The sequence below is a fragment of the Dendrobates tinctorius genome, unplaced genomic scaffold (assembly GCF_039654945.1).
Source record: "Dendrobates tinctorius isolate UK_male_01 unplaced genomic scaffold, ASM3965494v1 ptg000151l, whole genome shotgun sequence".
In the NCBI taxonomy this organism is placed as follows: domain Eukaryota; kingdom Metazoa; phylum Chordata; class Amphibia; order Anura; family Dendrobatidae; genus Dendrobates; species Dendrobates tinctorius.
The window spans coordinates 216,951-240,012 of record NW_027361818.1 but is presented as its reverse complement, the minus strand read 5'-3'; the positions used below and the strand labels follow the sequence as shown (position 1 = coordinate 240,012).

At 42.7% G+C, this 23,062-nt stretch overlaps 1 non-coding gene across 1 annotated transcript; it reads right to left on the bottom strand.

Annotated features, from left to right (window-relative positions):
* Positions 1-3,765: 3,765 nt before the first annotated feature.
* On the bottom strand, positions 3,766-3,836 carry TRNAG-GCC (transfer RNA glycine (anticodon GCC)). The gene has a single exon. It is a non-coding gene; the product is annotated as a tRNA-Gly (tRNA).
* Positions 3,837-23,062: the final 19,226 nt, after the last annotated feature.

Sequence of the window (23,062 nt, the reverse complement as noted above, 5' to 3'; positions counted from 1 at the left end):
CATTGTGTTATATGCCAGTGAGAATCACAGAAGGTTAGGCTCATGTAGAAAAATCATTGGGATCCGTGACAACAATGGCCCCTTTAATTTAGAAACAGACAACTTCATTTGGAGGTAACTTTCAAGCCAATTCCTGGCCTCTAGGGTCTCGTTATTATAAGTTGATTCGCCAATAACCTGTTAAATCTTCAGAGATACGTCCTGCTCGCACTTGTTCTATAGGCTTTCAGTGGCCTTCAGAGTCAATCCTCCGGTGGGCCTAAGGAACCCAATTCTGACATTGCACAAGGTGACAGAGCTCTTCAGCGCAGTCAACAATGATCACTGGGCTGGGGCAGCTGGGACAACAGGGAGTCTATAATCTTATGGGGACAATTTCTTTACCTCCAGAACCTCTGCTCCTCTGGAACCAGGACCACATGGGTATTTAACGAATTGCCACTAGATTAAGCAGACTATTTATATTATAAGCAGCTGCCCCAGCCTTTCTAGCAAAAAATGCCTATACTAACTTTTTGATATCAAACTTTATGGATACATGGCTTTCTCTAAATCAGTTACACTTCTATAGGAGTCCACATACATGTATCTCTATCTAATCATACCTTCCTTTACCCTCACCTACAGGATATTCTGCAACCTTTGAAATATTGCCTAGCAGTGATACTAGTTACCCGGTGACTACAGATACTCTACTTATAAGGGGTATGACCTCATTACAATCATTTCTATTTACTCTTTTTCTATGTCTGCCGCCATTTTTATATTCCCTTTTGCTTGTCTAAAGTGCCTCTACGTTCTTTAGTGATCCTATAGAATTAACACATTTTATACCACCAATGCTCTTTTGGATATACCTGTTCTTTGTACATTTTGTATATATTTCCTTTGATTCTTATTGTACATATTTATATTTCAGCGACTATGTGATAAAGGCCGCTGTTAGGCCAAAACGTCAGCTGTCGCTTCATCACCATCAATAAATAAAAAGTTCACTTTGAGCATATCCTACGTGTGCAGTGATTCTATATTGAACTTATACTTATGGGACCACTGGCTCCTTTTCACTAGCACCATATACTCAACCCTTTAGTCGAGTGCTAACCATCTCTAGTATCTAGGACATAGCGATATGCATTGCCCTGAAGCCTAGTTATGATGTCATTGTTACACACCTGTCCCTGGTCTGGGCTTTTCTCAAATAGCTGCAGTCCATTGAACTTTCCTGTGCTGTAGAATGGACTTTGCAGGTGACCTGACATGCTTATATTTGATGTAATGTCTGTGCCTATCTAAGGGCTTCTAATACACACACCCAGGCCTTGGTATTGAATCTAAGACTAGACTTGCAGTTTGTGTGTGCACAACAACCAGGGTGTGGGCTGCGGGATGTCTCATGAAGACCAGCAGCTTCTAGTGCTTCTTGCTATTTGTCCCCAGCTTGGAGTTCTATCTGCTACCTGTTCCCGGGTCTCCTGGACCTCTCCTCTGTGTCGGCCTTCAGTCTTCAGGACATCTTACTGGCTGTGTGTGGCTTACTTGGTTGCTGACCTTCCCATTACTCTGGAGCGTTATCTGCTACATGCCTGTGGTTTCCTCCGGAATACCTGCTTGTCTGTAGTTTCCTGACGTCCTCCACCTCCCTGCAGAATCCTGCACTCAACCAGCTTGAATGCAGTTCTTGACAACCTTTGTTTGCCTGCAGCTTCATGATGCACTCCACCTACTTTCCTTCAGTTTTTTGTACATCCTCTGCTTGCCTGTGATTTACTGACATCTTATGCCTCACATTCTCATCCTGCCTGTGGTTTCCAGCATTCCACCTTTCCGCCTATGGTTTCCAGTCTTTCCACTCACCAACCTGTTGCACCGACGTCAGTAGTCCATGTGTTGACTTGACCTTGGGTGACGGGTGTCACATTGTCATTCTGTAGAGAAATCAGAGGCGTACTTGAGTCATCTTGTCTCTTTTCTTGTACAGTCGATTCTGTACCCAATACATCCAATGAATGTGTCACAGGGTTACCTCGACGGTGTGGAGCCAGAAGACCTCACCGTCTGACTGCTCCTACTCCGAGGCTGAGAAGAAGCACTACTCCATCATATTGAATGTTGTTCTGGCAGAACAGGGGTTAATCGGACATTTTGGAAATCCCTGTGGTCAGTTAGCCACTCCTTTCCCCTTTATAATCTGGGTTCTGTTACTAATCCTCATCAGAGCTCGGTTAATTGCTGCATGGCTAATGGAGGGAAAGGAGTTGGTATGAGGAGAGTTGGAGGAGTTATTAGTCACTGTTGCTTGGTTTGTATGTGTGGTAATTCCTTATCCTTTGGTCTGTTCCCCTACCTTCACACCCCGGTTCATTCCGCTGTTACATGTGAGTGAATATTTGATATATCTGGAATTTTCTGTTAACCCTTATCTTTGTTGCCCTGTTTGTCGGGTTGATGTACTACAGTACATATTATAACCTTCTCAAAAAAATATGAATAAACCAAAAGGAGTCCAGGTTGATAAAGACTCAAATAAATTTATTTGAGTCTTTATCATCCTGGACTCCTTTTGGTTTATTCATATTTTTTTGAGAAGGTTATAATGTTAATAGTGAATATCCATATATGCCTTAGGAATATTAAGTGATTTGTTGGCGTACTACAGTACACAGTAGCACCCCTCTTCCCTGGGTGGGGGAAGAAAACAGATGGAGCGCTAAGGGCCCCTTTACATTTAGCGATGCACCAGTGATCCCGACAACGATATGACCCGGTCAGGATCGCTGTTGCATCGCTAAATTGTCGTTAGTGAGCTGCCACACAGGCAGATCTCACAGAGATGTAGCAGCGATCTAGCGGTCGTTACTTACCTTTCAGACGAGGCGATCCTCACGTCTTCCCGCCCACGTCCACGTGTCGCTCATCGGCGCCAGCAAAAAGCGCCCGACGAGAAATGGAGCTGCGCGATCTCGCGCGATCAGCGACAGACAGCGGGGGAGCCAGTCGGAGGTAAGTATTATACATAGTGATATCGCTAGCGATATCGCTGCTGCGGCACCAAATCGGTGATGCTTTAGCGATATTGCTAGCAATATCGCTATGTGTAAAACCCCCTTTACTTAGGAGATAAGGCAAGGGTGGAGGCCCCGGCATCTTCACCTTCTGAAGTATCCCGGGTAGCAGGGCAAGCTAGGGCAGGAAAGGAGCCCCTGGTCCTGGGTCACCCGAGAGCTGTGTTGTGACAGAATGTTCTTTGACTCTATACATGAGTTCTATAGGTGTTAAATCGACAACTAACAGGAATTATCATTATCATTCTCACGGTCAAATGATTATTATGATATTATTATTTAAAACTCAAAGATACTGAAAGGCAGGAAACCCGATGTCAAAGGATGAAGTTCCTAAGATCAATTCCATCAAACTTGGAATTTTTTTTGCTTGTTTTCAGTATATAACATGATAAAGTCAATGTTGTCATTCAAAACCCCTCGTCCTGCAAAAAATAAGCCCTGATATGACTGTAAAATAAAAATAAAAAGTGTTAGAACAGTCTGTGTAGATTCTTTTCAACATACAGTGGCTGATGATATCTAGGAAAGCTAATTCAAGAATCAGTGTTCAAGAAGAAATGTTTGCTTTCCTCCTGACTATTTGATTCATTACATCCACAGACTAATCACATCTCAAATAATCCTAGACCGAGCTCTGCAATTTAATGCAAAACACAGTAGTAGACATACAAATACTCAGAAGTTTAAAAAAAATTGCTGCATTGGCCGGGAATCGAACCCGGGCCTCCCGCGTGGCAGGCGAGAATTCTACCACTGAACCACCAATGCTTCGCTGGGTAATTGTTTGCCCTTTCAGGAATTAGAGAATGATGCTGAGGAGGCACGAAACGGCCATAGTCCATACTCAATACATTGGTCCTGTGCTGATGTTTTTTATACTTGAATAAAATCTACAATACTTGAATGGTGAATGCCATCTTTCACTTCCTTGCATCTGGATAGTTAAATTCTTGTACATAGGGGCAGTATTATAGTAGTTATATTCTTGTACATAGGAGCAGTATTATAGTAGTTATGGGCAGCACGGTGGCTCAGTGGTTAGCGCTGCAGCCTTGCAGCGCTGGGGTCCTGGGTTCGAATCCCACCAAGGACAACATCTGCAAGGAGTCTGTATGTTCTCCCCGTGTTTGCGTGGGTTTCCTCCGGGCACTCCGGTTTCCTCCCACACTCCAAAGACATACTGATAGGGAATTTAGATTGTGCGCCCCATCGGGGACAGTGATGAAAATGTGTGCAAATTGTAAAGCGCTGCGGAATATGTTAGCGCTATATAAAGATTATAAAAAAAGATTATAAAAAAATAAAGATTATATTATAGTTATATTCTTGTACATAGGGGCAGTATTATACCGTGCCTTGCGAAAGTATTCGGCCCCCTGGAACTTTTCAACCTTTTCCCACATATCATGCTTCAAACATAAAGATACCAAATGTAAATTTTTGGTGAAGAATCAACAACAAGTGGGACACAATTGTGAAGTTGAACGAAAATTATTGGTTATTTTAAATTTTTTGGGAAATTCAAAAACTGAAAAGTGGGGCGTGCAATATTATTCAGCCCCTTTAACTTAATACTTTGTTGCACCACCTTTTGCTGTGATTACAGCTGCAAGTCGCTTGGGGTATGTCTCTATCAGTTTTGTACATCGAGAGACTGAAATTCTTGCCCATTCGTCCTTGGCAAACAGCTCGAGCTCAGTGAGGTTGGATGGAGATCGTTTGTGAACAGCAGTTTTCAGCTCTTTCCACAGATTCTCGATTGGATTCAGGTCTGGACTGTGACTTGGCCATTCTAACACCTGGATACGTTTATTTGTGAACCATTCCATTGTAGATTTTGCTTTATGTTTGGGATTATTGTCTTGTTGGAAGACAAATCTCCGTCCCAGTCTCAGGTCTTTTGCAGACTCCAACAGGTTTTCTTCAAGAATGGTCCTGTATTTGGCTCCATCCATCTTCCCATCAATTTTTACCATCTTCCCGGTACCTGCTGAAGAAAAGCAGGCCCAAACCATGATGCTGCCACCACCTTGTTTGACAGTGGGGATGGTGTGTTCAGGGTGATGAGCTGTGTTGCCTTTACGCCAAACATATCGTTTGGCATTGTTGCCAAAAAGTTCGATTTTGGTTTCATTTGACCAGAGCACCTTCTTCCACATGTTTGGTGTGTCTACCAGGTGGCTTGTTGAAAAGTTTAAAAGACACTTTTTATGGATATTTCTGAGAAATGGCCTTCTTCTTGCCACTCTTCCATAAAGGCCAGATTTCTGCAGTGTACGACTGATTGTTGCCCTACAGACAGACTGTCCCACCTCAGCTGTAGATCACTGCTGTTCATCCAGAGTGATCATGGGCCTCTTGGCTGCATCTCTGATTAGTCTTCTCCTTGTTTGAGATGAAAGTTTAGAGGGACGTCCGGGTCTTGGTAGATTTGCAGTGGTATGATACTCCTTCCATTCAATATGATCGCTTGCACAGTGCTCCTTGGGATGTTTAAAGTTTTGGAAATCATTTTTTATCCAAATCCGACTTTAAACTTCTCCACAACAGTATCACGGACCTGCCTGTTGTGTTCCTTGGTCTTCATGATGCTCTCTGTGCATCAATCAGAACCCTGAGACTATCAAAGAGCAGGTGCATTTATACGGAGACTTGATTACACACAAGTGGATTATATTTATCATCGTTAGTCATTTAGGTCAACAATGGATCATTCAGAGATCCACAATGAACTTCTGGAGTGAGTTTGCTGCACTGAAAGTAAAGGGGCCGAATATTATTGCACGCCCCACTTTTCAGTTTTTGACTTTCCACAAAAATATAAAATAACCAATAAATTTTGTTCAACTTCACAATTGTGTCCCACTTGTTGATTCTTCACCAAAAATTTACTTTTGGCATCTTTATGTTTGAAGCATGATATGTGGGAAAAGGTTGAAAAGTTCCAGGGGGGCTGAATACTTTGGCAAGGCACTGTATTCTTGTACATAGGAGATAGATTTTTGATTTATTATTACTTTTGTCAGATTCAAGTTATTTGGTCACCATTTTGGGTTTTTCTGTCATTTAATGAGGGGTAGCAACAATTTTGACCACGTGTATAGTAATTATATTATTTTAAGATGGTTTTAACTCTGCTTTGATATTTAAAGGTTTGGATATGTACCCATCTTGTAAAAACTTCTATGGACATTAAGTGGAGCTACAAAACATATAAGATGTGAACACATCATAAATTGTGAATAAACACTGATCACAAAATAACCAAAATGTAATATAACATGAAGAAATGTCTAGAAAACTTCTCTGAGAACCTGTGTCAGTGTGTTTGTGCTGTAGGAGGCACAAATGGCAGAAGTCCTGAACTGTGATGACTTGTCACCTCTTCATTCTTCTTGCACCTCTCCATATACCCACTAGGTGTGACCAAGACAAAAAGCAACATCTCAAGTGAAGTCATATATGACTCTAGGTTCACGATGATTGTCCTCAGGTTGTCATCTTAGGTTTAAAGTTCATTGAAAGTCCATCCTTACTGTATACGCATTTATATCAATGATGGTGTTAATGGTGGATGAAAACCCAATGGGCCATAATTCCTTATTTATTATTCTGCCTAAAGACCGAAAACTCAATCTGCTTCTTTTGGATCAGCAAATCATAATTTTAAAGGCAGAGAAATTGCCCTTTATTATTCCCTCCGAATGATAATGACAGGTAGCCGATCCACAGTGATACAATGTAATGTCATGTTAGTTATAGTGTAAAGAACCGTCACTAAGTACATGCCTTCTCCCTTGAGGACCCCATGTGTCTGTAAGACGAAGAGTTGAGTATTTCCCACAGTCAAGTGTGAAATTGACAAGAAACCTCAAATTATGGAGAAAGTTTCACTTCTTTACTGTGATGTGTATTGTGGTCTTGGGAAAGACTCTTCCATTCATTTGGTGTTTCCAAGACTTTGAAAGACACTTTGATGTTGGCTTGTCCTCCTAAGGTCTATCTGAAGCCATTTAAATGTTCCTCTTGTTATTCTTAAATTTCAAGAACCGAGGTAGAGTCAGTGATACATTGTAATATGAGGTCACCTAAGTGAATTCCATCTCATTAGATGGCTTCTGATCTCATTGACTCCTTATTACATTTCAATGTATCCAAAACATTGAATATCCAAGATGCATCTGTTGTCCGCTAACATTGCGACCAAAAGATTTCTCAGTCTGGGTTGTTTAAGTCAAAACAAGCATGGAATAAAACAAATCACTGAAGGTACAATGGTTAGGAGTCAAGTTTCCATTAACTGAGCCACAGGCAATGTTGACACTGAGCCATTTTATTGTAATTCTTTGCTTGAGACAGTTGAACTGAAATGTTACACCCATTGGTAACCATACAAAAATATCCTGAAACAATTATGGATCCTTTTGAAGACCTGTGGAGGACTCAAAGAGATCAAAGTCTAATTAAAAGTGTCATGAGACATCAAAAGGGAGGTGAACTTTTGGATCTCATAAAGCGTGTCCTGCATGAACTTCACCAGAACCCCTTATATTATAGGACTGCACTGCTTTTATCCTGTCTATACAAAAGTATTTAAGCATGGATGATTTTACACCAAAAGAAGTCCCCAACAGACATGATGCTGGAGAGTTGCCCAAAGACAATGTAGCAATTCATCCTGTAGGAAATACTTTAACCCCTTTCTGCTGCGGCCAGTTTCTGGTTTTTTTTTTTTTTCATTTTAGTTTTTTCCACTCCATCTTCCAAAAGCAATAACGTTTTATTTTTTCATCCACATGGAATATATGAGGACTTGATTTTTGCAGGACAACTTGGACTGTTGAATGACACCATTTATTGTACTAGAAAAGAGGAAACAATTCCAAGTGCAGTGAAATTGTGGTAAAAAATGATGCTGAGAAGGTCAAAGTTTTAAATTCCTCTTTTGCATTTGCGTTCTCTAAGAAAGCAATTGTAACATCAACTGATCTTCATGGTGCTATAGAAGGAATAAAAGAATCCTCTCTATTCATAAACAGAGAGCTGATGAGGGAACACTTAGCTAATATAAATGGATTTAAATCTCCTTGTCCAGATGAATTACATCTTAGGGTACTGAAAGAGATTGCAGAGGAAATTGTAGAACCCCTAGCCAGAATCTTTGACAAATCCTGGAGAACAGGAGAAGTCCCAGAAGACTGGAGTAGGGAAAATGTTGTGTCAGGAACACCGCACTGAACTTGCTCACTGAGTCAGTGCGTGTGTCCTGAGTAAAGCGAACAGTGCTCAAAGATACCTGTGGAGCGGGCAGCAGCCGAGTAGATGCGCAGGACCTGAAGCACGTGACTGCTAGGGGCGTGGCCTAAACTCCACAGAGCTAGGAGCAGCAAGATAACTCCTAGCAGGGTAACTGCGAGACAAAGTTACCAGGGGGCATAGACAGGGAGAATAGTCAGGACGTAGCCAATGAGTCATACACAGAGATAGCTGCAAAGGTACAAGAGAGGCGAGCAGAGAGTAGTCAGATCACAGGCAATGAGTCATACACAGAGATAATAATGCAGTACAAAATCAACAGGCAAACTCACAACGGGAAACAGAACCGGGTCAGAACCATATAAACAAGCTATAGCAACGAACAGGCACAGGCACACAGAGGTCAGCACACTAGGCCAAAGGCAAAAGTATAACTGGCAGTGATTGAAGCTTCCCAGGGGTTTAAGAAGCTCTCCCAGAACCAGAAAGAGGCCACAATTATTAACCCCAAGTGTGCAGGTCAAAACCTGCACCGAGCTCCAGACATTAACCCCAGGTGTGCAGCTCAAAAACCTGCGCTGGGATCATGACATTACCCACCTCTCAACGGGGGTCCTCTGGACCCCCAGGCTTCCCCGGGTACTTGGCATGGAAAGCCTGAACCAGGCGATCTGCATGTACCGAGCGAGCAGGGACCCATGAGCGCTCCTCTGGTCCATATCCCTTCCAGTGGACCAGGTACTGCAAAGAGCGGCGCACCCACCGAGAGTCCACAATTAGGGATGGGCGAATCCTGAAATATTCGGAATCGCTAGGCTGTAACGAGTCCGACTTGGAAACTCGCTATTCGTTGCAAGTCTAGCGAGTCCAATGTTAATGAATGGGGATGCGAGTTTTGCAGCGATTCCTGTGCTGGGGAGGAGGAGAATGGGGATGCAGATTTTTTTTTTGCAGAGTTTCTTAGCGATTTTGTGTCAGCAGCTGGACACAAAATCGCTAAGAAACTAGGATTGCTTGTATTAAACTGTTAAAAAACTAGCTAGTTCTCTCTCTCTGTTTTGCAGCGATTCCTGTGCTGGGGAGGAGGAGAATGGGGATGCGAGGAGAGAGAGAGAGAGAGAGAGAGAGAGAGAGAGAGAACGAACTCCTAGCTAGTTTTTTCACAGTTTAATACAAGCAATCCTAGTTTCTTAGCGATTTTGTGTCCAGCTATGACACACAAAACTAGCTAGGAGTTCTCTCTCTCTCTCCCCTCCAGCACAGGAATCGCTGCAAAACTCGCATCCCCATTCTCCTCCTCCCCAGCACAGGAATCCCCCAGCACAGGAATCGCTGCAAAACAGAGAGAGAGAACTCCTAGCTAGTTTTTTCACAGTTTAATACAAGCAATCCTAGTTTCTTAGCGATTTTGTGTCCAGCTGCTGACACAAAATCGCTAAGAAACTCTGCAAAAACTAGGATTGCCATTCATTTGCATTGGACTCGTTACTGTGCGAGTAATCGCTTGGAAACTCGCAGAGTACCGACTCCTGCGAGTCCCCTACTACTCGCAGAGTAACGAGTCCTAACGAGTAGATTCGCCCATCCCTATCCACAATATGTCCAACCTCATACTCCAATTGACCCTCCACCAGCACTGGAGGAACAATAGACTCAGAGTTCTCTTTGACAGATCCTGCGGGTTTCAACAGAGATTTATGGAACACATTGCATATTTTTAAGGAGGCGGGGAGACGCAACCTATATGCCACTGGGTTGACTATCTCCATAATCTCGTACGGACCAATGAACTTTGATCCCAACTTAGCTGGTGGTACCTTTAGGTTGATGTTACATGTGGAGAGCCAAACCTTCTCTCCCACCTGAAACATGTCTCCCGAGGCTCTCTTTTTGACAGCAAAATATTTGTATATCCCCTTGGCCCGAAAGATATTACGCCGGACTTCAGCCCAGAGGTTTTTTAACCATTGAATGGTCCCCTCTGCCCCTGGACAACCGGAATCCACCCGAGAAAACTCCCCAAAATGCGGATTAAACCCATAGCTAATCAGGAATGGGGACATGTTGGTGGACTGACTCACCCGGTTGTTAAAAGCGAATTCAGCCAACGGTAATGCATCACACCAATCCTCCTGTCTACCGGAGGTCAGACACCTGAGAATTTGTTCCAGGGATTGATTGGTGCATTCTGTCTGACCATTACTCTCCGGGTGATATGGCGATAAGAAGGAGAGTGAGATGCCCAATTTCATACAGAACGCCCTCCAAAATTTGGCCACAAACTGCACACCTCTGTCAGACACAACATTCAGGGGTACCCCATGCAATCAGAACACATGCTGCACAAACAACCTTGACAATGTTTCTGCTGAGGGTAATGCTGCCAAGGGAATGAAATGGGCCTGTTTAGAAAACCTATCCACCACCACCCAGATCACGGTATTGCCCCTGGAAGGTGGAAGGCCGGTAATAAAATCCATGGAAAGATGAGTCCATGGCCTATCAGGAGCCAGTAAAGGTATGAGTTCCCCAGCCGGTCGGTTATGCAAGCTTTTGGAACGGGCACACATGCCACAAGCAGACACAAATTCCTTGACATCGGACCTTAATGAAGGCCACCAAAAACCCCTGGCTACTGCCTCTCTAGTGGCCGTGATACCTGGATGAGCACTCAGCCTAGACTCATGAAACTCCTGCAGAAGTCTAGGCCGCAATGAATCTGGAACAAACAGTTTATCCCCTGGCCTGGTTGCCAGAGCTAGGGCCTGGGCCCTTAGAATTTCTTGCTCCAACTCAGTTGAGACCCCTGCCACTACCCCTGGGGGAAGAATGGAGGACGGCGGCTCAGGGGGGGACACTGGATCAAAACTTCTGGACAGGGCATCCGCTTTAACATTTTTGGTCCCCGGTCGAAAAGTAATGGAGAACTGAAATCGTGAAAAAAAAAGTGACCAACGGGCTTGTCTAGGAGTAAGCCTCTAAGCAGATTCAAGGTATGCCAAATTTTTGTGATCCGTGACAACCGTGATAGGGTGAGCCAACCCTTCCAAAAAGTGCCTCCATTCCTCAAACGCCAGCTTGACCGCAAGACGTTCCCTATTGCCTACATCATAGTTTTTCTCAGCTGAAGAGAACTTCTTGGAGAAGAAGGCACAAGGTTTGAGATTGGTAAGGGTGGCCGGACTCTGGGACAGCACAGCCCCCACCCTCAGTTCAGAAGCATCCACCACCACAATGAATGGTTAGGACGGGTCAGGTTGTACCAACACCGGGGCAGACATGAAACATTTCTTAATCACTGAGAAGGATTCCTTAGCGAGTACAGACCAATTTTTACATCAGCGCCCTTCTGGGTAAGATCCGTGAGTGGTTTACCCACTTGTGAGAAACTTTTAATGAACCCCCGGTAATAGTTCGCAAATCCTAAGAAGCGCTGGAGCCCCTTGAGATCGCAAGGCTGAACCCAGTCAGCGATCACCAGCACCTTCTTAGGATCCATACGAAACCCCTCACAGGACACAATCAACCCCAAAAAAGACAGCTCCTGTACAAAAAAACTAACATTTTTCCAATTTAGCGAACAATTGGTTCTCCCTGAGTCTCTGGAGAACTGTCTTTAGATGTTGCAAGTGAGATTGACTGTCCGGGGAACACACCAAAATGTCATCCAAATAAATAATAACAAAATGGCCTATCAGATCAGAAAACACAACATTGATGAAATTTTGGAAAATAGCGGGTGCATTAGTTAACCCAAACGGCATTACCAGGTTCTCAAAGAGTCCTTCTGATGTGAGGAATGCAGTTTTCTACTCGTCCCTTTCCCTAACCATTATCTTGTTCAGTTCCCGAAAGTCGAGGCACGGCTGCAAACCACCATCTTTTTTCTTCACAAAGAAGAACCCTGCTGCCACAGGTGACACAGAAGGCCTGATATGCCCTTTGCGGAGACTCTCAGCTATATACTCTTTCATGGCTTGGTGCTCAGGCCCAGACAAATTGAACAATCGAGCCTTAGGTAACTTGGCTCCAGGTACTAAATCAATGGCACAATCGTAGGGTCTATGTGGTTGCAGCGCCTCAGCCTCACTTTCAGAAAAATATCTTCAAAATCCTTCAGGTACTCCGGAATACCTTCCAGACTGACAGACAACACAGACACGGATTTAACAGCGTTAACAAGATGTCCCAGGTTACGACATTTATTGTTGCATCCCCACTGAGTGATTTCCCCTGTAACCCAATCAATGGTAGGATTATGGTGTTGAAGCCAAGGCATCCCCAGTAACAGTCCTGCAGGCAAGTTATCTAGCACAAGACAACTTAGTTTTTCCACATGAGGAGAACCCACTTTTAGAGAAAAAAGTTCAGACCTGCAACAGATACCATCTTGGGTAAGAGGCGACGAGTCAATTGCCACAAGTTTAACAGGATCGTGAAGCCTGACTGTCACTATCTTATTAAGAGTCATAACCTTGGTATCAATCAGGTTCACAGCAGAACCGCAGTCAATAAAAGCAGTAGTCTGAACAGTGCCATAACCAAGTTCCAGTTCCACCTGCAGCACCATTTTTGCACATGAGGAAAATTGTACCTGAAGGTCTGGGTAGCCTCCTCGACTACTAGGCAGACCTAGTCGTTTCCCGCCATCTTGGAGGATGACGGACAGGAGGGGCAGTCCTTCTTCCAATGTCCCGATTTCCCACAATAGAAGCACAACTGCTTTTCCTGGCGGCGTCTTCTTTCCTTTCCCTCACAGGTGACAGCGCTCACCTCCATAGCCATAGGAAGAGTCCGGGTCTCATCTCCACTGAAGAATAATGGTGCTTCCCATTGCATAATGCCTCTAGCCCGCAGCCTGCGATCCATGCAAACCGCTTGGATCACGGCATCCTCCAGGGAGTCAGGCAGAGGATGAAGTGCCAAAGCATCCTTCAGACGTTCACACAGGCCTCTGTGGAACAGCCCCCGAAGGGCGGCATCATTCCAGGAAATCTCAGCTGCCCAACGTCTGAATTCAGTACAGAACCATTCGGCCGAGTGCTCCCCCTGACAGACACTCATCACCTTGTCCTCAGCCAAACGCACTCTATCAGGCTCATCATAAATAAGCCCTAAGGCTTTAAAAAACGCATCCACAGACATTCTCTCAGGGGCAGAAGAGGAAAGCGAAAATGCCCAGGCTTGTGGGGACCCCCTAAGCAGGGACATCACCACCCCCACCCTCTGTTTCTCATCCGCAGAGGAGCGGGGTCTCAAAGAGATAAAGAGCTTACAGCCCTGCTTAAATGCCCTGAAATTATCCTTGTTACCAGAAAATGTATCTGGCAATTTAACCAGGGATTCAGGTGGGACCAAAATGACATCTCTATTCCCCACCTGCTGGAGGCCTGGGAAAGCACCCCCTGAACTGAGTCCTCCACCGGCCTATTGGGACTGGGCCAGAGCTTGGTGTTCCAAACTAAGCTTCTGCAGTGACTGAGTCAAGTATTTCACCTGCTCAGATAAAGCACACATTGGGTCCATGCTGCAGAAGTGAGGAGAGAAAAAAAAATTGTTGGCCAGTTATAATGTCAGGAACACCGCACTGAACTTGCTCACTGAGTCAGTGCGCGTGTCCTGAGTAAAGCGAACAGTGCTCAAAGATACCTGTGGAGTGGGTAGCAGCCGAGTAGATGCGTATTTCAGAGCCGCAGGACCTGAAGCACGTGACTGCTAGGGGCATGGCCTAAACTCCAGAGAGCTAGGAGCTGCAAGATAACTCCTAGCAGGGTAACTGCGAGACAAAGTTACCAGGGGGCATAGACAGGGAGGATAGTCAGGACATAGCCAATGAGTCACACACAGAGATAGCTGCAAGGTACCAAAGGAGCGAGCAGAGAGTAGTCAGGTCACAGGCAATGAGTCATACACAGATAATAACGCAGTACAAAATCAACAGGCAAACTCACAATGGGAAACAGAACCGGGTTAGAACCATATAAACAAGCTATAGCAACAAACAGGCACACGGGGGTCAGCACACTAGGCCAAAGACAAAAGTATAACTGGCAGTGATTGAAGCTTCCCAGGGGTTTAAGAAGTTCTCCCAGAACCAGAAAGAGGCCACAATCATTAACCCCAGGTGTGCAGGTCAAAACCTGCACTGAGCTCCAGACATTAACCCCAGGTGTGCAGCTCAAAAACCTGCACTGGGATCATGACATGTTGCCAACAAGCAGCAACCTTGTACGCCTTCAGAGTCCTCCTGGATGGAGAAAGAAAAATGTTGTGAAGAAGAAACGGAGAGTGGTGGTCATGGGGGATTCCCTGCTGAGAGGAACTGAGGCCGCTATCTGCAGACCGGATATAACTTCAAGAGAAATGTGCTGTCTTCCAGGTGCAAAAATTAAAGATGTGTCTGACAGGATATCAGGACTCTTCAGACCTACAGATGACTACCCATTCCTGCTACTACATGTGGGGACAAATGACACTGCAAGAAACGACCTGGAAACCATCTGCAGAGACTTTGAAGACTTAGGCAAGAAAGTGAAAGAACTGGGAGCGCAGGTGGTCTTCTCTTCCATCCTCCCAGTGGATGGCCATGGAACAAGGAGGTGGAATAAGATTCTGCAGGTGAACAACTGGCTACGTCGATGGTGCCGTCAGCAACGATTTGGATTTCTGGATCACGGAGTGAACTACTTATACGATGGACTACTTGCTAGAGATGGGGTGCACCTTACGAAGACTGGTAAGCATGTATTTGGAAGTCGCCTTGCTACACTTGTAAGGAGAGCTTTAAACTAGAACAACATGGGAAGGGAAGCAAAAGACCAGAAAAAGCCATACACCTGACAAATGCTATTGAGAACTCTGCTATTAGAAGTGGAAAGGAAGAACAAAGACGAAAGAATCTAATTAATAAAAATATTGGAGAAAGAGAAACCAATCACAAACTAAAATGTTTCTATACTAATGCACAAAGCATGGGCAACAAACAAGGAGAATTGGAACTACTAACACAGGAAAAGAAATATGATGTCATTGGAATCACTGAAACTTGGTGGGACAATACACATGATTGGAATACAAGACTAGAAGGATACAACTTATTTGCAAGAAACAGACTTGATAAACGAGGAGGGGGTGTCGCATTGTATGTTAGAAACGCGTATATCTGCACAGAGATTGAAGCTTCAGAGACTGGGAGTTCTGTGGAAACTGTTTGGGTAAGAATACAAGGACAGAACAATGGAAAGGACACCATTGTAGGCATTTACTACAGGCCGCCTGTGCAAGCTGAAGCTATGGATGAACTCTTTATGCATCAAATGGCCAAGTTCTCCAAAAAATATGACATAGTTGTCATGGGAGATTTCAACTATCCAGACATTTGTTGGGAATCTCTCTCAGGCAAAACTAACAGGTCAAGGAAATTCTTATCCTCTCTTGCTGACAACTTTATCTTCCAAAAGGTAAGGGAGAAAACAAGGGGAACTGCTACCTTGGATCTAATCCTTATAAACAGGGAGGAAATGGTTGAGGAGGTAAAAGTGGCTGGGACCCTAGGAGGTAGCGACCATGCTATTTTAGAATTTTGGATAACTAGAGGCGGAAGACCTGTGAAGACTCAGACGTCAAGGTTAGATTTCAGAAAGGCAGATTTTAAGGGATTCAGAAAGAGAATTGGAGGGATCCAATGGCTGGATATCCTTAAAGACAAAAATGTCCAGGAAGGATGGGAAATCTTGAAAAATGAAATTCTCAAAGCACAGTTGTTAACAATTCCGAAAAGAGGGAAGAATAGGAAGCAGTTAAGGAAACCAGGATGGATGAACACAGAACTTAAGCACATGCTAAAAAGGAAGAAAAAAATGTTTATAAAATGGAAAGAGGGAGGCATATCTAAAGAAGAATATAATGCTGTCTGCAGAACCTGCAGGGCACAAATCAGATTATCTAAAGCTGAAAATGAATTGAGGCTTGCAAGAGATGTCAAAAGCAATAATAAAGGATTTTGGGGATATGTCAAAAGTAAAAGAAAAGTCAAAGATGCTATAGGATTTTTACAGGATGAAAATGATGAAATGGTAAGACAGGATGTTGAGAAGGCTGAACTTTTAAATTCCTATTTTGCATCTGTTTTCTCTCAGAAAGGAAATGTAACATCAACTGTTATTCACTGTCCTATTAAGGGAATAGAAGAATCCAGGATATCTATAAACAGAAAGATAGTGAGGAAACACTTAGCTAGCCTAAATGAATTCAAGTCTCCAGGTCCAGATGAATTACACCCCAGAGTACTGAAGGAGATAGCAGAAGAAATTTTTGAACCCCTCTCTATAATCTTTGAAAATTCTTGGAGAACAGGAGAAGTGCCAGAAGACTGGAGAAGAGCAAATGTTGTTCCTATCTTCAAAAAGGGGAAGAAGGTGGACCCAGGTAACTATAGGCCGGTGAGTCTGACTTCTATACCAGGAAAGATCTTTGAACAAATTATTAAACAACATGTATGTCAATACCTGGATAAGAATGAAGTGATTAAACAGTGTCAGCATGGGTTTGTAACTAATAAGTCATGTCAGACTAACTTAATTTCCTTCTATGACGGTATCACTGATTGGTTGGATCAAGGAAATGCTGTAGATATAGTATATCTTGACTTCAGCAAAGCATTTGACAAAGTCTCTCATACAATCCTTATTGAAAAAATGATTAAGTATGGAATGGACAAGGCAACTGTTAGGTGGATTCATAACTGGCTTAGTGATCGGACCCAAAGAGTGGTCGTAAATGGCTGCACATCCAGTTGGAAGAATGTCTCAAGTGGGGTACCACAGGGCTCTGTCCTGGGCCCTGTATTGTTCAACATCTTTATCAACGATTTAGATGAAGGAATTGAGGGTAAACTGATTAAATTTGCTGATGACACAAAGCTAGGAGGGATAGCTAATACTAGAGAAGAGAGAGAGAGGATTCAAAAAGATTTAAATAAACTGGAGAAGTGGGCAGCAACTAACAGAATGGTTTTTAACAGGGAGAAATGCAAAGTACTACATCTGGGCAATAAAAATGGAAAAAGCATATATAGAATGGGAGGAATAGGGCTAAGTGACAGCACATGTGAAAAAGACTTGGGTATACTAATAGATCACAGACTGAATATGAGTCAACAGTGTGATGCAGCAGCAAAAAAGGCAAATGCAATTCTAGGATGTATTAACAGAAGCATACAGTCTAGATCACGTGAAGTCATTATTTCCCTCTACTCCTCTTTGGTCAGACCTCATCTGGAATATTGTGTCCAGTTTTGGGCACCACATTTTAAAAAAGACATCAACAAACTGGAGCAAGTTCAGAAAAGAGCGACCAGAATGGTGACCGGTCTGCAAACCCTGTCTTATGAGGAAAGGTTGCAGGATTTGGGAATGTTTAGTTTGCAAAAGAGAAGACTGAGAGGAGACTTAATAGCTGTCTACAAATATCTAAAGGGCTGTCACATTGTAGAAGGATCAACTTTATTCTCATTTGCACAAGGAAAGACTAGAAGCAATGGGATGAAACTGAATGGGAGGAGACACAGATTAGATATTAGAAAAAACTTTTTGACAGTTAGAGTGATCAATGAGTGGAACAGGCTGCCACGAGAAGTGGTGAGTTCTCCTTCAATGGAAGTCTTCAAACAGAGGCTGGACAGACATCTGACTGGGATGATTTAGCGAATCCTGCTTTGAGCAGGGGGTTGGACCAGATGGCCCAGGAGGTCCCTTACAACTCTACGATTCTATGATTCTATGATTCTATGATTCCCTATCTTCAAAAAAGGAAAGAAGATGGAGCCTGGAAATTACAGGTCAGTGAGCCTTACTTCCATACCAGGAAAGATATTTGAACAGATTATTAAAAAACATATATGTAAGTACTTAGATAAGAATAAAGTAATTACCCAGATACAGAATGGGTTTGTAGCAAACAAGTCATGCCAGACTAATCTAAATCTCTTCTATGATGGAACCACTGACTGGGTGGATCAGGGTAATGCAGTTGATATAGTGTATCTTGACTTCAGCAATGCATTTTATAAAGTAGATGCTGATTAAAGAGAGAGAGAAAAGGAATAGGCCACCCAATGGGGATCACCCAACATAAGATTTAGCAAAAATTTGTAACAATCCTTATTTAGACACAAACAACTAAGCACCCAATTGTTAAAAACATTAAAAGTTAGTCACACATGTGACTTGAACATCTAGGTTCACAATAGAACCAAACCCTCATAACTTCACCTCCACAGAAAAACATCTCAATAACAGACCAAATATGTATGTAGATAGCATACCACAGTATAAAAGGTTTTTGCATGTAAACTGGCTCACATTCGTAAATAAATGCACACACCAAAAATACAAATATTGGCAATTGATAGCAGAAAAATACAACAATATTAAAGCCACATATGCTATATACACAGGAAGAGATGGTATAAAACATGTATCAGCCAATTCTAATAAATATATATGATCTAATTTACCTGTGAGAAATTGCACAAAAAGCCCACATACAGTATCTGGCCTATATAACCCGCTAATGCAATGTTATTGATCAAATCAATCAGGACGCTCGGGCTCCACTCCACTTCTGATTGGAAACTAATGCATAACCAAACTAAGGTTGAGCATTGCCTTCCCTTTATGCTGCTATTTTTTAGCCAATACCACTTTATTTCAATGCGCTTGGTCAAACATGATAGTCTAAGCGGTTGTTAGGGAAATACATGCACTTCTAAGGGATTTGATGTGAGCCAGTTTACATGCAAAAACCTTTTATACTGTGGTATGCTATCTACATACATATTTGGTCTGTTATTGAGATGTTACAAATTTTTGCTAAATCTTATGTTGGGTGATCCCCATTGTGTGGCCTATTCCTTTTCTCTCTCTCTCTTTAATCAGCATCAATTTTGTATAGGTCTGGTTGGATCCCCATTAATGTCAGTGGTGCCCCCGTGTGTTTAATTCCGCATTTGATAAAGTATCTTATATTATCCTTATTGAAAAAATGACGAAGTATGGGATTGACAAGGCTACTGTTAGGTGGATTCATAACTGGCTCAGTGATTGTACTCAAAGAGTGGTGATAAATGGTTGTACAGCCAATTGAAATAGTGTTTCAAGTGGGGTAACATAATGCTTTGTTTTGGCCCCAGTGTTCAACAGAAACTGGGTCAGACATCTGTCTGAGATGATTTAGTGAATCCTGCTCTGCATTGAGCTGGGGTTTGGACACGATGATCATGGAGGTCCCTTCCAACTCTAATATTCTACGATTCTATGAATGCCTTACTGACATCCGCCATGCACGTACGGTAGCACATGTTCTCCAGTGGGATAATGGATGAGTTTGACCCATATTCAACAGGAAATGGCTGTGTGTTATGCTCAGGACTTGCCTCTAGCAGCCAAGGGTGGATCATAACATAATTGTAGAGGTTGTTATTACAGTCGGGGGGTATGTTGAAGACACATAAAGAAAGGGGAGAAAGTTCAGCTCACCAACTTGAATCCTCCAGGTGAAGGGAACCCCATTCTGATCACACATGTAAAAACAAAAAAAGGAAGAATATATTCCAGCTCCAGAATGAGTTATTGTATGTGAAGGCGGTCAGGAATTGGTAGCACTTTAGACGTAGACTTTTTGAGAACAGAGACGTCTGATGTAAAGAGTTCATCCATATTTTCAGTTTGTCCAGGTGGCCTATAGAAATTACCTACAATAGTGTGTTTTCTGTTCTTCTCCCCTTGTATTCATACCCAAACAGTTTCTACAGAGCTACCAGGCTCTGAAGCTTGGATCTCTGTATAGATATATGTATTCCTAACAAACAATGCAACACCACCTTCCCTCTTTTTAATCCTGTTTCTAATAAATAGGTTTTAGCCTTCATAGTTTGTAATCATCCCACCAAGTTAGAGTGATGCCTATGACATCGTATATCTCTTCCTGTGTTAGCAGCGTCCAGTTCTCCTTGTTTGCTTCCCATGCGCTGTGCATTTGTATAGACACATTTTAGTTTGTAGTCGGTTTCTCTTGCTCCTCTATTTTAATTCAGAGTTTGTTGCTTTTGTTCTAAATTAAAAAAGGCCTGTTGTGAAATTGGCCAAAATCATGATTCAAGGAACCAACAAAATATTGAGCCCTAAAGGTCTTGTAGTCAATGCAATAACACCATTCATAGATATTTTTTATATCTAGTTATGCGATATTATGTGTGCGTTTAAATATGGAAGTTCAAGTATTTTAAATAATAGGAGGGTGGATGGACCCTCCAAATAATTTTTCTGGTGGCTCAAGGTATGAGAATTTCTGTTCAAGATTTAATTTTGGGACCATTTGCTTAAATAGTCCTTCCTACTAAGTCTGTGTACCTGAAAAATCTAATCAACACTCTATTACCATGCAGATGAGCTCTATACAGTGGGGAAAAAAAGTATTTAGTCAGTCAGCAATAGTGCAAGTTCCACCACTTAAAAAGATGAGAGGCGTCTGTAATTTACATCATAGGTAGACCTCAACTATGGGAGACAAACTGAGAAAAAAAAATCCAGAAAATCACATTGTCTGTTTTTTTTCATTTTATTTGCATATTATGGTGGAAAATAAGTATTTGGTCAGAAACAAGCAAACAAGATTTCTGGCTCTCACAGACCTGTAACTTCTTCTTTAAGAGTCTCCTCTTTCCTCCACTCATTACCTGTGGTAATGGCACCTGTTTAAACTTGTTATCAGTATAAAAAAACACCTGTGCACACCCTCAAACAGTCTGACTCCAAACTCCACTATGGTGAAGACCAAAGAGCTGTCAAAGGACACCAGAAACAAAATTGTAGCCCTGCACCAGGCTGGGAAGACTGAATCTGCAATAGCCAACCAGCTTGGAGTGAAGAAATCAACTGTGGGAGCAATAATTAGAAAATGGAAGACATACAAGACCACTGATAATCTCCCTCGATCTGGTGCTCCACGCAAAATCACACCCCGTGGGGTCAGAATGATCACAAGAACGGTGAGCAAAAATACCAGAACCACGCGGGGGGACCTAGTGAATGAACTGCAGAGAGCTGGGACCAATGTAACAAGGCCTACCATAAGTAACACACTACGCCACCATGGACTCAGATCCTGCAGTGCCAGACGTGTCCCACTGCTTAAGCCTGTACATGTCCGGGCCCGTCTGAAGTTTGCTAGAGAGCATTTGGATGATCCAGAGGAGTTTTGGGAGAATGTCCTATGGTCTGATGAAACCAAACTGGAACTGTTTGGTAGAAACACAACTTGTCGTGTTTGGAGGAAAAAGAATACTGAGTTGCATCCATCAAACACCATACCTACTGTAAAGCATGGTGGTGGAAACATCATGCTTTGGGGCTGTTTCTCTGCAAAGGGGCCAGGTCGACTGATCCGGGTACATGAAAGAATGAACAGGGCCATGTATTGTGAGATTTTGAGTGCAAACCTCCTTCCATCAGCAAGGGCATTGAAGATGAAACGTGGCTGGGTCTTTCAACATGACAATGATCCAAAGCACACCGCCAGGGCAACGAAGGAGTGGCTTCGTAAGAAGCATTTCAAGGTCCTGGAGTGGCCTAGCCAGTCTCCAGATCTCAACCCTATAGAAAACCTTTGGAGGGAGTTGAAAGTCCGTGTTGCCAAGCGAAGAGCCAAAAACATCACTGCTCTAGAGGAGATCTGCATGGAGGAATGGGCCAACATACCAACAACAGTGTGTGGCAACCTTGTGAAGACATACAGAAAACGTTTGACCTCTGTCATTGCCAACAAAGGATATATCACAAAGTATTGAGATGAAATTTTGTTTCTGACCAAATACTTATTTTCCACCATAATATGCAAATAAAATGAAAAAAAAACAGACAATGTGATTTTCTGGATTTTTTTTTCTCAGTTTGTCTCCCATAGTTGAGGTCTACCTATGATGTAAATTACAGACGCCTCTCATCTTTTTAAGTGGTGGAACTTGCATTATTGCTGACTGACTAAATACTTTTTTTCCCCACTGTATGTATTAAATGCAAATCATGTCAGGAGGTACTCTAAACTTGAGAATCCTCCACACATTGAGATGTTGTTGGGAAAATACAAGGACGGAGGGCAGGAAAGAAACTTGAGGACATAAAAAGGAAGTTTTAGGCTTAACCTATTGTCCTGAAATAGGAATCAGAAAAAGCTTAGAAGATGGAGCCAAGATTATAAAGCTGATAGCATCTCCTCAAACTAACCACATAGAATGTACTATGTGTATTTTACTTATTATTTAACCGTCTTCAGCTTGAGTCATGGCAACATGATGGATGAATGCTCTGTATGATGTTGTGCAAGAAAGATAGGTTCACCAGGGTATTCCAAAGCCATTTAGATGCAGGTCTTCCTTCTCGCCTTGTTCCTTCTATTCTTACTACCATGAAGTTCATGTCCACTGATTTCTCTCTTCGTATAATGTGTCTAAACTAGGCAATTCATAGCATGATGATCTTTGTTTCCATTGATATGTCTGTTTATAACCATTTTATTGGGCTCTAAAGAAAACATGCTAAGATGAAGTGCCCAAAGCCACTTTTAGGGAGGCAAATTTGCGGAAATTCAATTTGACAGATGGGCTAAAATTTAGCTTGGAAATTCATTTCATATCAAATTTATTTGCCCCAAAAAGATGTATTGAGGTTTAGTTAGTCCAC